This window comes from Clinocottus analis, unplaced genomic scaffold (assembly GCF_023055335.1).
Source record: "Clinocottus analis isolate CAN_PGR_092001 unplaced genomic scaffold, fCliAna1.0.p SCAF_2, whole genome shotgun sequence".
In the NCBI taxonomy this organism is placed as follows: Eukaryota; Metazoa; Chordata; class Actinopteri; order Perciformes; family Cottidae; genus Clinocottus; species Clinocottus analis.
Window position 1 is genome coordinate 22,903,762 of NW_027175931.1, and position 17,719 is coordinate 22,921,480.

Here is a 17,719-nt window from a genome sequence, read left to right on the forward strand (position 1 = left end):
TTAGGGTTTACCTTTAGATTGCGGGGAGGCGGGGGAGGGGAGAGGGGGCGGACACATTCCTGGAAGAAAGTCCTGTTTTTTACATTTTTGTCATGACTCCAAAGGCCCCCTCGATCAAGCGTTGGTTTTTGGCGAGTTGTAAGTGAGGCCAACGATATTTAAATCCAGATTTTGCGCGTCTCCCATCCAGCCATTAGACAGAGTCACCGTTTTAGACAGAGCCATATTGCAGCGTCCAGCAATCAGCTTTTCATTGCCATTTTACTTTCAAGAATTGAAAGGCTGCGCAGAGGCTTGTCTCTTACGCTTCCCTCAATTGTTACCTCTAGATTTCATGCCTGAGCATGAGACCAATCTGATGATGAACACAATCAGACACGTTGAGGAAATGCCTTGTAAGTTAAGCACACGGTATATAACACATCTCTGCAGTGTTTATTACTGTACCTTCAAGTGTGCTTTCCCACATTTTTAATTGGAGAGTGAAAGTGTCAGACAGCTGTTAGTATTGAGTTCAGTGCTTAATGAAGCTACAGTGATATGATGGGAGCGGCCCAGTGTAGCACAGACAGATCTGTCTCAGACTGTGGGACTCGAGTGCAGACATCTGCACCGTGCACATTAAGAACAGCCCAGCGTTTGCAGCTGTTACCATCCATTTGCTCAAAGAGCCCTTTGTAGCCCTTGGGGCTTTGATGGCACATAGGCTTTTAACATGCATGGCCATCAGTTTTTAGTTTTTTTTCTGTCTCCAATAGTTACAATGCAACCCCATGAGTTGATGGGTTTTGCAGATTCACATTGCTATACACACACCAGTTTCCTTTGGCACTTAGTTTGATTGTATGGGCCAGACTGCTCACTAAACTCGGTGAAGAAAGACAACGCGAGCGTGAGTTATCGAGCTGTCGATGAGCGAAGAATTGGAATAATGCGTCAATCCGAAAAAACGGCTTCAGGAAAGCACACAGACGGCCAATACCACGAGCCGTTAAACTACAGTGATTAAATGGTTAATGACCAGTGGATATACACGAGCAATTCATTGGGCTGGATACAGGAGGAGAGCTTTACTTATTGCTCGGTGAGGTGGCTTTTAGCGGCCCTAGTTTGTAGCTGTGTATAAGGGCCCATGTACTGCTATAAAAGAAAGGAAATATTTCTGATTTCTTCAAGTGTTTCATTTTAAGATATATATTTGGTGGACTCTCCTGTGAGTTATGAAATGTTTTTCTCAGTACGTATTGTTGCTGTTGTGCAACCTAACCTGTGTCACGACCTGAAGAAAACTAAAAAGTGCTCCTTTTTTTGTTGTCACCATGCTCTGGTTATGCATAGTTATTTCTAATAACTTTTGTGTTTGTTTGTTTTTGGCATAAACAGATTGTTCATGGCTTCTAGAAATGTGTTTTGCTTTTGTTTTCTATGTTTTCAATGTATGCAGATTTGAGGTCAGATGAGGTTGTCCATAATAAAAAACGTGTAACTGTAAATGATGTCCTCACTTGTCTATGTTAAACATTCTCAAAGGCTTAATGGAGGGGATGGTAGTCTCTCCCACGGCTTTCAACCCCGCCGAGTGTAAAAGATAAGTTTCATCAGGTCACGTTAACCAAGTACATCATCAGAAAAATGTTTTAACAGTTCCTAATTAAAATAAGGAGAGACTTCATTCTAAATCAACACACATTTGTATTGACATGCACAAAAGAAGAAATGGGAATAGTCTGTGGTGACTAGATCTAGATGCCGTCAGGACGTCATGTATGTTGGTGGTGAAGTGGGAAGTATAGGAGGAAACGCTCCGATGAAGTCTCGACCTTGATGATGGACTTCTGATGAGCTCAACCTGGGTTTAAGGTAGTTATGGTAATCTAATAGAGAAGCTTTGCTACCTTCTCCTCCTGTTTTCCTTTTGTCTTTTTCCTGCTGCCATCTTGGCAGTGAGCATAACTCTAGACATGGGCCGAGGGGTAAATGGACCTGTACAGCGCTTTTCTCATCTTCCAACCACTCAAAGCGCTTTAACACTACATCACTCACCCATTCACACACTGATGGGATGAGCCACCATGCAAGGTGCCACATAGGATCATTAACCATTTATACTTTGTAGGCGCAGCTAGGGGAGCAATTTAGGGTTAAGTGTCTTGCTCAAGGACACATTAACATGGGCTAGCGGCGCCGGGGATCGAACCACCAATCCTTTGATTGAAAGATGATCCTGCTCACCACTGAGCCACAGTCACCACAGGGGTGGAGCAGCAGAGGAAAGTGGCTCCGCCCTCGAGTATGCACAACTTTAACCCTTAATATGATTTACATACAGAGAGAGAGAGAGAGAGAGAGATAGAGAGAGAGGGAGAGAGAGAGAGAATAAAGGAAGCATTAAGATAGTCTTCTTAATTGAATTTATGCTTAGACTCATTTTTAACAAGTAGTCTCAAAAGTTAATGAACTATAGAGCTGTTCAAATATAAAATGTAGTTTTTTTTTCGGATTAAGATAAAAGATATTGTGCACCAAAGTGTCTTGTTCAGAAACAAGACTAAGAGCCATTTTCGTGGCTCTATTTAGGCACAACTCTTGTAATGATGTCTGTTCACTCTGGACGTGTTGCTGGGTTGACCACCAACATATCAGTTAACAGTCTAGACATGACTTTTAAGTATTTTTCTGCCAAGTTTTCAGCCACTGTTAGAACGCATGTTATCCACATGGTGTCCTATCACACATAAAGAGTTTGACCATTTCATTGGTGATGCTAAACACATCCTCGTCCACTCACTTGCAGAGTGTGATGTCAGCGATTCCATCCTCCTTTCTTCAGGCTCGGTGTTCCCTCACATAAACTGTCGAGTCATGATAATGAGCAGGAAGGAGCCGGCTTACTATAGCTGCTGCAGATATTTTCCCCTTTCACTTGTGGTCCTGAAGCTCAATTTTTTGCTTTTTGACTCCCAGTTTTTTGTTCACGTCTTCTCAGATTGTATCTGAGGCAAACGAGTGGTCGCGACTATTGACACATGTTTGACTTGGAGCGCCAGCTGAGACGCATTTGGAGAGAATATTCCTACCACGGCCAAACCAGTGGAATGAATAAGTAAATTCAGGCTGAGATCGGTTCTCACATCCCTTTGAAAGCGCTCTCGACAACGAGCTGTTTTTTGCACAGTGGAGCTGCAGCTGACTGAGTGTTCACAATGAAACAAACAGCGTTACAAATGAATAGATCACAAGTGCTGTTGAAACACGAACGTTGACACCTGGCTGAGTGTTGCTACCATTTTCACAGCTGATTAGGTATTCTAGATCTATTTAGGCCTCTTATCAATGCCTGTGTGTGTGAGTGTGTGTGTGTGTGTGTGTGTGTGTGCTACACGCGAATACATCGGTGCACAGACTGTGCAGAAAAAATAGAATGAAATTAAACAGAGGATTTTTTACTCTCTGTCTTTTTCTGCTGACCCTGTATTGGCCTCGTGGAAGATCTACATGCCTCTGATGCTGATGAGTTCTCTCGCTGCTTACCAAGTGCTTTCACAGGAGAAGACAATGTGGATTTTCATACCATCCGAGCTGGACTGACCTACCAGAGGGCTTGTTCAGCAATATCATCTCTCTGCTCCCCTCCTCCACATGTAAAAACACCTCTGCTGGGATTTAAGGGTGGCAAGAATATCATATTACGATATTTTTCCAGCTGGATTAGAATCAACGATCCTATCACGGCTCTTTTTCATGTTGGCTTTTAAAACTATTTTGCAGGTTACTGAATAGCATAACCAAACTAGTTTCCCTATAATACACCCCCACAAAGTAACAAAACAATGCTCCAAATTTGAATCTAAAATATGTTGAAAGTTTGTTGGAATATTTCCCAGTTATTTTTTTAAAAATCCGCCACTCTTCTCATCTCTTCTCTTAAATTAGATTCACAACACAGCACTTTGAAAAAAAGTGTCACTTTTGAAGCTTATCTTTACTTCCTTCTTCCAAAACAGTGTCGAAGAACACCAGGAGCAACTTCCAGAAGTTGAGATTTCATAAAACAAAATTATGACTGGTGTGTTAACTGCATACCAAATTAATCAGAGCACACAAGGTCAAATTGCCTCCTAAGCTACCATACGACCGCCTTCTGAATAACAATGTAGCAATTAAAAGACTGTTTTTTCCCAAAAGGTGTCTGGCGCACTAAACGTAAAAATGGGCTAAATCACTTCCAGGAAACTTCACAGAGATTAATGAGGGCAAAACAGCCTCATCGGTCTGTTATATCCAAACACTCAAAAGCACAGAATCGGTTAGCGCGTCGTCGTTCACCACCGAGCTTGTTAGCAACCTGTACAGGCGGCGTTATCTTCACTCCACCTGTCTCTCCTCACCTCAATGTCTCGGGGTGATCCGATCTATAATCCTCACTCGCCCCCTACTCCGGCCTCTTCAAGTGGAGACAGCAAGTTCATGGCATTCTGGGATATTTTCCTAAAGCGTCAGCGCTGATTATTTAGCCGCTGCGCTAACCTCGCACGGGAGACCACTGGAGCCGTACAACTGCAACTGACAGAATAAATATTAACGATCTCTCTGCAAAGGCGATATGTGGAGACGTTGTAATCGTCCACAATCTTATAGTCATATCACACACCTCTACTGGGACTTAACCCGCAGGTCCCGGGAGTGTTTAACCTCTATGGTCTCCACAGTGGTGCACCATCCCTTGGAGCTTAGAAAAAGAGGGTGGGAAGCTTTTAAACCACTCCAGACTTGAAACAAAAACTGAATCAAAGGCTGTTAAAAGAGCTTCATTGTTTGGGTGAATATCCAGTGGGCATTAACTTTTACTATACACTACTCTTTCTTTTCTCACTCTCTCTCTCCCTTTGGGTTGTAGCCAGTAAAAAAACACCATTATCACAATGACCCAGTACAAGCCTCAGGTCAACATAACCCCCATGTTTATTTCTGTATTTAGAGGAAGCCAAATATTCTATGCATGTTTTTTTTTATGGCTCAGGTTAGAGAAATGCATACAGATTTTCCAATGAAAACCGCCCTAAAGTACAAGCTTTTCACCACAAATCATTTCAGACATGTTAGATGAAAAATTCTAGTGAAACAGTATCCCTGACCGCCACATAATCTTTTTATTTCAAAACTTTTTTCGAAGCAATTATAGAATAACAGCAAAGCATGTAAAGAGACAAGGAACGTAAGCATAGATCAACGAACTGCTTGTTCTCTACTGTGAATCTGTCGGAGCGGAGCACATCCTAAAGTCCATCCAATGATAAAAATGATCATAAAGCACATATCTAAGGTGCACCAGACTCCATTGATCATCTACAAACTGAAAGGCGGTTGCTTTAAACAAACCACAGCTGATTTGTTCCCAGATAAAGCTTTTATATTTGACTCGTCTCGACGCACCGTTATTTATGCCATTTCACTTCTCCTTGGACTTCTTTCTGTATTTACATATGAAACAGTAATGCAGATACACATTTTCCAATTTGTTTTCAATTATGCCGAATACATTCTGGCATTATTCGCTGTAGTTTTGCCTTTGTTTGGTATTTACATTTTTTTTTTTCACATATAACCTGATAGATTGGGCATGCAGTTTATACCCCACTGACAGACAGAACAAGCCAATTCTATTTCCAGAAAATGTGGAATTATAATGAATTGGCAATTATTTGGATTAACCCAGGATCAATCTGCTGAAATTATTATTGCCTATTATTTTGTAAATGAGTCGGCTCATAAACAAACTGCTTGGATCCCATGAATAAATTTGTTGGCATCTTGAGGGATGCCTGCAGTGGCTGCTGTAGACACACACACACACACACACACACACACACACACACACACACACACACACACACACACACACACACACCAGCCCTGCTTTCACGCCCTCCCATTTTCAGAGGCAGTCATGGCATGAGCAGCTCTGCTATCCAGCTGCGCATTAGCGTTCTCCAATTAAACTCAGCCGTCCCAGAGCAGAACGAAAGGCCTAAACCCTCTGGTGAGAAAAGTGCTGACAACCCTCATCTACAAAGTCCTGCTGGGAATATTCTGTCCCTGTGACCATTTACCCAGCGTCAAAGAAGTTGTGTGTGTGTGTGTGTGTGTGAGAGAGTGAGAGAGTGTGGGTTTAAGAGGGGCAGAGAGGGAGTTAGTGTGCATACCCTTCATCCCTTTTGTTGATTGATGCTTCTTCTGGACTGTGACCTCAGACACACAGTAACTGGTGAAGTACTGTATATCCGCACATTTCTAAAGCCGGAGGAAAGTCGTGTAAAGGAATCTGCAGCATTTACTGTGCATATTTGGTGCTACCCGCCTGCTGAGGATTGTTTGTCGAGGGCAAAGTCCTGTCTTGTCATAGGCTAAAATTAAAATCTCTTTGAATATTAATTTCTGAAGAAGCGGGATGATAAAAACAGATTGTGACTGACAGTCTTAAACAGAAATAAGGCGTGGCCGCGGGAACAGAGAGTTTGATTTCAAGGACGTGATTTAACCCTCTGGATTTTGTGACGCTAATGCACGGGAGCACATTATACATCACTTGCATAATTTCCGTAATATCCAGGGCCAGATTGTTTCTTTTATTTACATTTTTGCAATTTTGTTTTGCAATTTCAGTGCATGGTTGTAAATTAAAATATGCACACATGTTTTAAATGTAGCTCCCTCGTTTCCTGCACTATCCTCATCATATTTTACATTTATCTGTATTTATTGATTTAATTGACTTCAGTTGAATATCATTTTAGGAAGACATACCTTAAAGACATACATGTGAATTGCAGTGTGATGCAGAATGGGAAGATGATGCGGAGGAATATCGACATGCTATTCATCACCAGAACACAGAGCAACAACAGAGAGAACCAATTAGGCCTCTTCGTAGTCGGTATCGACATGTTTCTAGATAGAAACGCTGTCCTCAGGCTAAAGCCACATTGGAGTGTCCTTGGTGATCATCATGCAAGAATCTGTAGCTCCAACTGGGAGGAAAACAAATAATGCATCGCAGAGTTGGATCTCACACAGCATCGCTATGTCAGTTGCAATGAAAACCTGATCCGAGACATCCGAGGGATACTTAACCCCCAAAATTACCATTTGTACATTAATTACTCAGCCTGGTCCCTTGAATTCCACGGCAAGCGGATAATCGAAAACCAGTGAAAAGTCTTGATGAGTTGAAGCCGATGGGGGGCCGCGCTTTGACAACAGAACCACATCAAAACATCTGTTTACAAACTCACACACTAACTGGCGCAGGACAATCCATATTTCATTCATCCAGTCAAACGCGAGCGTCTTTGCTCAGACACGACCATTTGAATCGCTTCCGCATGAACACCGTTCGCTCGGACGTGCGATAGTGAGATCATTTACTTCAATTCTTCAAGAATTCTCTCCATTTTTGGATTCTCTGCTCTGCGAGAAAAAGCGTTTCTTTATAAATTGGAGGTGACACGGTGTGAGTTGTGGATACGCGAATGATTATTTTGGGGGTGAAGTATTCCGTGGAGCGCTCCATGAAATAAACCTCTTAAGAATCCTTGAAGGAGAGCTCTCACGTCCACATTCACAAGATCCAGCAGCTGACAAATGGAGTAAATTAAGAATCCGCTGTCTCCCACCCCCACACTCTTTTCCCTAACTATTGACTCTCACAGCTTTATCAGTGTAAATTAGCGTCAGTGCCAGTCTACATTTGCACTAACAGTGCCAGAGGAGGCAGCCCATCAGCACATACAGGCATGTCTGTCATCATGCAGAGCCAATGACCCTTTGTCAGAAGCAATCCTCATCAGCAGGGCCACCAGGACGAGGTTGCACCGGCCAGTTGTTGCAGCCTCGAGACTGTCCTCAACTCAAAACAAATGATGCTTGAGGGTAGTATATAAACTCACACTCAGGCTAAAGGTGCCTGCATTACTGGAACAACTCACGGAAAAGTCTACCAAACAAAGATGTCGGAGAATTTAACTTAATGGACAAATGAAATTGGACATTAGGGAGAAAAAAATCAACGACAAGGCGAGATTAATCAAAACCACTGAATTAAATCATATCTTCTCAATCGCGGACACATCATTGTTAGATATGTGCCTCATTTGAACCTTTGTCGTTCTTTGTTATAATGCATCACACAATCCTGTGTGCACTTCACAAGATGTCTCATTTTTCATGTTTGTAAAACTCACTTGGTCAGTGTCAGTGTCTCACACTGCGAGCTATACCCAGCCCCAAAAAAATGTGAGCGGTGCCCATTAGAATTTAAATGTGATTAATTGTTGAAAGAGCAAAAGTTTTTGGAACGGATGAATTTTTCCCCCTGCAGTCTGAGAGAGAGACGTGGATTCATTTGAGAAAAGGAATCAGTGGAATCTGATTATACGCCAGCAGGGACACGCGCAGGTAGCTGCAGCCGAGGCTGATTCAACCACTCAATTATCTTTGGGCACCAGAGGTCACCAGAGAAAATTTAATTGAGTCCAAAGTTGTACATCTTACACCGCTTCATATCTTAGGGAATCTGTAGCTGTGGACTTCTGGGCTTTCACCTCCCAATCCCTGGTCTTTGAAGGTTCAGCATTACTGCTAACACAAATAAATCTCCTAATCGGCTACAAATGCATATGCGGAGCCAGACATTGATTAGATTAGGGCGGTATTTGCAACTCCATCCTTGAAAAGCTGATCCATGCAAAAATGCAAACAAACTAGCAGATCCTCACAACACAGCCACTCGGGACTAATTCCCCTGAACTTTCATGGCCGGCTGCCATGACAAGTCACAAGCAATTAGTTGCCTCGGGAAGATTGGCTTTCTCAAGCAGCAGGTTGCAATGCTCAAACCTGATGTCGGTCACAGAGTCCACATCCGCAGAGCTGGTATTGCTTCGTGCTGTGAGTGTGTCAGTGAAAAATAATGCTTTAGAGTGAGTAAGTCTGGGCTGGATCTACTTTAGATGTTGGAAAGATGCTTTTCTTCATAAAACATCATCAAAATATACCTTTTTGAAACACAGAGATGTGGTGGATGGGTGAAACAAAAATAAGACTTTTGCTCAGGGCACCACTGTGAAACTAAAAGGTGAACGATGACTGAAAATGTTATGTTGCATGAGTCTAAACCACTGAGTGACATGCCGACGTTTACGTTAACCAGGTGTTACAACGTTAATCACTAGCGGTACGACATCAGCTTCTGCCAGAGCAAAAAAATATGACGAGCAGGGATGAGATCACGTTGGTTCTGGTAAAACATGAACATGGATTGTGTTGAGGTCATATGCTCTGTCAAAAAGTGAATCCCCACATTGTTACTGAATGGCTTTACATGTGATTTACCACCTTTTTAATGCTGACTTCTTTGCTTCTGGGACACAACTTGGCACACACAGATACCAATGGGGGTGGCAGGATTGCAAAAAGGCCATGAGCATTGGTACAAAACCAGGAGTTACAATATTGTGTATACAATACCAGTTAGCTGCAAGCTAACGAGCTCGAAAGCAACTTGTTTCAGTCTCAGTGAAAGACTCTTTCTTTCGACCTTATTGTCAAACTCTTTTCCCCTCGGTGGGCCACAAGGGGAAAGCAAACACCTTGTGTAATTATTTCTATTGCCAGGATGCAAAATGGTATTAGGATTCCAAGATGAAGAATAGATGCATTTTGTCTGTGTGCAACTGCCTCTTCCTCTCTCTGCACTCTGCCTGCCCTGATCAAATTAGCTCGCCAGCGGTTTCTGCTGAACTCGATCCCCCGTGTTGTCTCAGTATACTGTATCCCTGGTTAAGGAGGAAGTCATTTTAGAAAACACAAATAATTGCCAGGCACACATTATTACTTAAGTCAATTTATGTCTTCTGGTTGATGTGCCGTGAGATTTTCACATATTTTTTAGCTTTAATTTGCTAATCAAAGTTGGAAATGTATTAGCATAATATAATGCTCACTATGACTGATGACATGTTTATTTATGTTTTTCTCTCCCTGAAGAAGATGCAGCCGTACAAGACAGTAATCACTTGGGCCCTTTTTTCCGAAGAGAAAATCTTGCATCTTGCTTTGCTGAGAAGTTGGTAGAAACTGTAGCCTTTTCCTGATTACTTTTACTACTTGTTGAACTTATTTAGTACTTAGAATTGGCATATTGTGGTTTGCTTTGCTCTCTGTACTCAATCATGAAATCACTTTAGCCTGGATGCTTAGGGTTTAAATGTGTTGTCATAAACCCGACTCATTTAAATCTGTGAGTAGTTTATTCAACACTTTATTGCAATACTTGTTTTTCACTGCTTTCATTGTTTACATCTGTGAAATGACCAAGATGTAACAGCTCGACATTAGTACAAACAGTACTCTTACGCCCCGAGCCTCTTTTTAGGTTTCTGCTTGAAAATGACATACCCAAACTAAAATGGGTGTGTCTCTGCATCCACTAGAGCCATTTGAATAATCTTGGAGTTAATAAACAAGTATAATGTTAAATTTGGCTTAGATGTGTAAATATCAGTCTATGTGTTACTGGTTAAGAGTAAATGAAGATGACACACAGTGTGTAATGTAAAGTTTTCAGGTCTGCCTAGAAAAAAAAGCACTTTTAGCATGATTTTTACCTTGGAATTATGCATTCGCAAGCTTTAAACTTCTCCCAAATCCTACCTCAAAGTTTTAACATCATTTTTGCATTGTTTTACTTTGATAAAGTGAAGCAGAACAAAGTTAGAGAGGATTTAGTACAGAAAAAAGTCAGGCGAAGGCTCACATTTGTAACATTTGGAGAAGAAAAAATTAAAAAATTCTGATTTTTATTTTTTTTTAATTCATAAAACAACCTATATTTCCCTTTAAAATAAAACAGGCACACACATTAACAATTATCAAACTGTAAAATAAAGATAAGCAGTATTTGCTGATTGTACAGCAATAAAGCGATTCATGTTTCTGTGCTCTTTGGCTCATATCTCCCTGGTTCTTTGAGGTGGAAGGATTTTGAAGGCATCTGTGGAGTCTGTGTGGAATCGTCTTGCTTTTGGACATCAGGTTTTTTCTGATAGCACCAAGCTAAGGGTTGCTGGTTCTGGAAACATGCTGATTTTGGGCTGATTTTGTTTTATACTTTTATGATTATCTTTCTTTCTGTTTGTGTTTTTTTTTAAATGGCTGATTGATTCTTGTAGCAAAGGCTTTGGTGTTTAATTTGGTGTATAACATCAATATACTTCCTTATGATTTATATGTTTTATTTGCAAAAAATTCAAAAAAGGATCCAGATTAGGATCCTGTGGTTTTGAAAAGGTAAATCGCATGAATAAATAACAACCGCCCTTTGTGAAATTGCTCATGTTGAGTCATAAGTGGAAAGTCAGTGCTTGCTTTATGTTGCACACGAGACATAAGTAGCGTATTCCTGGATGAAAGACTATTTGTCTTTAACCGTATCAAAGTAACTAGCTACGCCTAGCTGACTTTCTTATGTAACATTACACATCAAACATATTAACTTTACATAAGCGTAAAGTCAATGTTTACTTTTTGTTTCACGCAGGGCACACACAGCGGCCTCCTGGGTAAAAGTCTGTGTGAAAAGGGAGAAAGTCTTTGTCCATCCCTCTCCTTCTTCCTCACCCACCCTGAGTAAACGTGGCTGCTTGTTATACTTGTTAATATACCACATTAGTTTAATACCAAACAACGTTCAATACCGGTTGTCACTTGCTCTGACCGTATGAAAAAACATTCACGTTCATTGCAATCATCGGTTTGCAGAAACGTCCAAGGCCAACATCTTTTCTCGCCGTATAGGCTGCAGTAGAGTAATGTTTCGAAACATCTTACATTTACACATCCGTCTTGCGACCCTGATGGCTAACTCAGGAGGAAAAGCGAGTGACTTCCTCCTATGAAGCATCTTGTCAAAGGAAACTTGATACACTTGTGTTTATTCAAGAGGTTTCCTTTCTTCTCATGAATAGCTATGTGTGGTAAAAGCTTCCTGTTTGAATAGAAGGTATTCAGCGACAGCAAGCGAAGGCCTGGCGGATTGCTTCGAGAGTAACTCGGCACAACGTGACTCTTGACAGGAAAATACAGGAAAAATACACAAGTAACCTCCAATTAAACAGCGACACCACACAGCTTAATACGTATTTAGGGGATCTGGATACTTCGTGCCACTGACAACGGTGCCAGGGTTCATTTTTCCTGTTCTAACCTAATTATTACGATATTATTTTGAAGAAAAGATTCCTTAGCTCATACCCTGACTGTAAATACTGATATATATTAGTGAGTTGTTGTGGTATTCAGTGATTTTACAAAAAAGGCTTTAGTGTACACAGTGCATTGCTGTGTGCTGTTGTTCACCATTTCACTGACAGAGTTGAAGAATGTTTTCTTGTGAGCGACCCTGAGTCCTCAAACTTCAGCACTGTATGTGCTCATGCCACTGAAAAAAACAACTAAAGTACAGCCCCAACAAAACCCATCTATCAATCTGCTGCAGTACATGAGAAGTATGTTGAAACACAATTCACGTGGCCTTGATTTTTGGACAGAATACCAGTTGAATGATGACCGGGGCTTTCTACTCAGAGGACGTCTCTCTAAACCCAGCGTTTCATCTGGAGGGAAACGCGCTGGTACACATTGTGGCTGCTCAGCTATTGTGCATCACCCCAGTGTTTGGATGAAACAAAAGCAAATAAGATCTAAGTGAAGATTTGTTTTTGGCTAAGTTTGGTTGAAAAATGATTGCTCCTATCCATAACACTATTCCTTTGAAGCTACTTATTTATTTATTCCATCGCCGAGCTACCCAGATATGCTTAAAGTCCCACTCAAAAACATATGACATTAGATGAACAACTCCCAGTAAATAGAGAAAAACAGTTGAGTTCAATACAGGTTCTTCATCCCCACTGGCACAAAACAACAAACATATGCTGCAGTACACAAAGCTGCATCAGCTGTACACACTGATCCATAAAAACTATACCCTCCAGTGCAGCAATAAGCACAGTGCTGTGGGATGTAAAGAAATATAGTTCAGTTACATTTATCGTTGTAAAATAGAGTTTCAGCACTTGGGAGTGATGTTGTATTACAAAACATGAAGTACACTTTCTTTTTAGTGCTGGTTAAACGCTAAATCGGATTAATTGCAGCTGTATCATATGTTGTAGTGCAGAAAGATGGGGGACGTGGTATTGGTTTCCTAGCTTCATATTGGACGACACATTTCAACTCTACTACTGGAGTTGTCATAGTGGAAGTGCTTGCTCCTGTGTGCTTCACTGCTTCTGCTTTGAAGCAGTGCTAATAATCAGTTGTGCAAATAAAAAGCTGATTTTACTCCTCATTAGCAACTTTTTTTCTCAATAGGATTTATGTTGATATTATTTTGACATCAAATTACATTTTTCTCAAGACTGTCAAGATAAAGACAAAGACAGGCCTGGAACCGTTGGACCCTGAAATACCTGCAGGTTTTGACTCATCACCCCTCGCCTGTCATGATTGACAGAAGTCAAAGCAATCCTTAGACCTGCATACTTAGCTTTTGGGTTTCCAAATACTCCCTAAGCTTTTAACAGGCCTAAAGGCCAAACAATTAAACCAAGGGGCTTCACTTTAGTACCGTCTTGCCCTTGAGCAACCAGAAGGTCAATTAACCAAAGTAAAGAGCTGTCAAATATCAGCATGATTGACCAGGACGAGGAACACGACAGCAGCTCCATGCTGGCTGCAGAAGTTTCAGCGACAATCTGATCAACTTTGAGACCAGGGTACACCGATAGTTATTGGTCTATTACTGTGTGCCAGTTGTATTCTCTTAAGCCATAGCACAAGGAAAATGCATCAAAAAAAAACATATCCAAATGCATCAGGAATAGCTCAATAAAAGGCTTTTATGCAGCATATTCTGCGGTTTCCTTTGAAGGGTTGAACATTAAGCAATATGGATCCTTTGAAAATAAACATATGTCTATGACATAAATAAAAAGAGAAGCAGTAAATGAAAATAATACAAATTCCAGCCTCCCTGCTACAAAATCTTATTTTGAAGGCAATACCATCGTTATATCAAAGAGACAATTATAATGAGGCAACTGCATTTATTATCCTTCTGTTTACTGCAGCTGTGAATCTAACTTTGATGAAAATACACTAAAATACCCCATTTATAATACAATACATGAAATATACTCTCTGTAAGTTGGCCATGCTTGTCTATTGCCATATTGTCATGTTACAAATAACATAAATCTCCCAAAGACATTGAAATAGTAATAAACACAATGAATAATAACTAGTGTTCATATACGACAGAGGGCAGATTAATGAAGAATCCCAAGTCCCACAGTGGTTTTTGAGTTTTTCTCATTTCACATGTAAGAGTTGATTGCCTCATTAAAAGTGGACGCCGTGTATTTTATGTCATGATAAGTTTTACATATGATGTGCTTCAGAAAATGTGGAATTCATAGTTTCGGGTGATACCAAACATTATTGTAGACGAAGAACACCATCCCACTAATTTATAAAATATTTAGTTGTCTGGCTTTATTGTCAACATACTCAGACACAGTTTGGTTTTAGAAGATGACATCCCCAGGTTTTCTAAACAGTAACCTCTGGAGATATAGACTTTCTTCCATCGTAAAGCTTTGTAACTACGCCACAGGGTGGAGCCGGTACCGGTGTGGAGTCTCATTCTAGTTTCCCTGCTGTTAAAATAATAATGTTTCCATTGGTGGTTTATAGGATTAAGGATAATGGTTGATTCAGGTTTAGGTAACGGGGAACACATACTGACAGGGAAACATCACAACAGAGTTTTAAAGTTGTGTGTTTTTGGCCACCTGACCGCAGAGAGCCTGATTTAGTCCTCAATATTTGTTTCTACCAGGAGCTTGTGAAGTGCATTTACTAAAGCATGGCTGACATGCTTTAATTATTGTAAAAATCATGCTGCCCTTTTCAGTTCATAACATAATGACAACACGAGGGACGGTGACAGCTCTGCAACAGAGCTGCAGGGCAGGCTGAAAATACCTGCAGGGCTCACAAAGAAGAGCTCCCCGGGAGAGAGGAATGAGGAAACAACAACAACTGGATGAAAAGAAATAAAAGACAGGAACAACGAATGGGCATTCACACACACGTGCACACACACACACACACACACGCACACACACACACACACACACACACACACACACACACACACACTCGTGTTAGATGTATGATTTCAGAGACATAATTTCCTTATTTAATCTTGTAGACTATTCTATTTCTATTTTTTAATAGACTTCTCAAGTTTGGGGTTTTGTAAATTAATTCTGTTCTTGGCATCTTCTCAGGAAGCTGACATCAGGCTCACAAGTGGCTCTCGTGTCCAAGCTGTGAATGTGATCATGGGGAATGAACAGATCATCAGCAATTTAAGAAAAGGGGGAATTTCCAAGTGGCCCACCTCATCATATAATGACAAAAGAAGTGATATTAAAGAAAATACGTTAATGTTTTTGGTTTCAAAATGTCTAATTGAATGTGTTTTCTGCTGGTGCCCAAACGCAGTCGTTCTCCAGCACATTCGAAAGCTAAAACATCATTTTGTTTAAAAATATATTTAACAATATATACAAAGCCTAATCAAGAAAAGGCGAGAACAAAAACTGAATGCAGCTGAATCAACACCTCTGACACAGTCTCAACAACATTGAGCCTAATGAGCTTCATATTCCGTAGGTAGCATGCAATCACGTTGTGTTACGCATATAATTTGCTGGCGATATTGCGCCCACGCTCATTAATCATATGCTGTTGTTAATCTGAATGACAGAGATTTACACCAGAGCAGATGTGCCCATTAGATGACGACAGCTCTCAGAATGTTTCCGAGCAACTTCATTGTCGAGGACCTCGATTTGATATTCCATATGATATGGTTTTGCATATCTCATAATCAAGTGCCTGTTCATCCATCTTTCATGTGACTGTGGATGGGGCTGGAAGGGTGGGGAGGGATGCTGAAGTTCGTGTGGTAGCAGTCCTCCCCTGTCATCTATTTTCAGGCCAGAATGAATCAGCCTCTCCTCCCTTTTTTGTTCATTTTGACACCCGACAAAACTCATCGCCTCTAAGGGAATTGGAGGAGAGGGTCTTGTTTTGTTCTGGCAGTTCTTTCAGGAATGGCCATCAATCAGGTGATCTATTGTGTTAGTGAGGGACCTTTCTCTATTGAATTCATCACTTGCTGCAAAAAGCAGATGCTACAAAGGTATTGAAAGTTTGCAGGGTACATTATAAGCTGACGTGAAAGAGCTCCAGTGAAGGACGAGGGGCAGCGCTTCATAATGATTTCACTGCCAGTTTATACGTCAGGCCGAGGTGACCCCATTGGACGGTGGCTCGGCTTTGACAGAATTTGTATTACATTGATATTCTCTCATGATTATCCTCAGCAGACCATGTTCTGGTACAGTGATTTCCACAAAACAAAAGGAGCGGCTTAGATTACCTGTCATTTTCCAGTTACTGAAAGTAAAACTTTTTTTTTGTATTGTCTATTCGGAAAAAAAAACAAAAAAACCTGAGCAATAATCTTTTTAAATGCAGCTGTTTAATCGTCCCATCCTTGAGGTTTACGAAGGCGTTTGTTTCACGAGAGATTGTTGAAAAAGAGCTATCTTTTCCATGCAGGAAACAAACGTTGAAAGATTTGGTATAATCTCAGCAGGCTGGAAAAAGAGAGAGAACAGAGAGTTGGTTTGGATTTGTACATTTCGCCCGACGCTCCGGCTGATCAATGAGCTATCGGGAATATATTTACTCCTGGTTTCCAAGAGGGCAGAGTGACTAGGGATGCACTTTGTGAGTCTTAATTTTCTGGCTTTGTCAGTCAATGCCTGTGTTCTTGAGGCTGTAACGGCCCAGACGAAGGATAAAGCAAGTTGAGGCTCTGTTTATAGAGCCACGGATGGAAGGGAACCAAACAGAAACAAATCAAGTATCCTGGTGAAATTCTGACTGTCAGTTACTGCATTTCTGCAGATGAGCGCTTTGGGGATAATGCATGTTTGTTTCGGTTTAAGAGAGAAATATGAGAATGTTCTGCAGAGCCTCTATGTTTGTGATTTCCAAAACCATACTCATGTCAAAGTTGGCTTGGCAGCATTTTTCAGCATTTGCAGCAGTATTTCAGGACCCAGCAGAACTAACATTACGTTTCAGACTCCCATGCAATTGTTTAGCTAAAACTTGCAAATGCCCACAGCAACAGCAGCTACTTTTTTATTTATTATGAAATAACTTCTACCTTCGAGCAGCTGTTTTGGGGGAAACTCTTAGCACACTTTTGCTTGAAGAGGTATTTATTGTCAGTTTTGCAGATTTGTAACATTTGTAGCAGAGTAATATAATTATATAGGTCTTCCTTGTATTGAAATTCCATTCGGGTTCTCTGCCTCATGATGTTCACTCTGCACCGTAATTATCTCCCAACCCTCATAATGACGGCAGCCTGCGACTGCGCTTGTTAGGCTGACATTCAAATTTCGTTAAGGTTCAGTCATTCTCAAAAACTGCAGTGGAGCTTTTCAATTGTTGCTTTTTTAAAGTAAAACAATATTATATGAAAACATGGTGTTCCCACCGTCTACCAGCT

At 40.9% G+C, this 17,719-nt stretch overlaps 1 protein-coding gene across 2 annotated transcripts in view; it reads left to right on the forward strand.

The window, feature by feature from the left end:
* Nucleotides 1-17,719, forward strand: part of nectin1b (nectin cell adhesion molecule 1b) — a 144,821-nt gene that overhangs the window by 74,610 nt on the left and 52,492 nt on the right. The gene's annotated exons all lie outside the window — the stretch shown is intronic.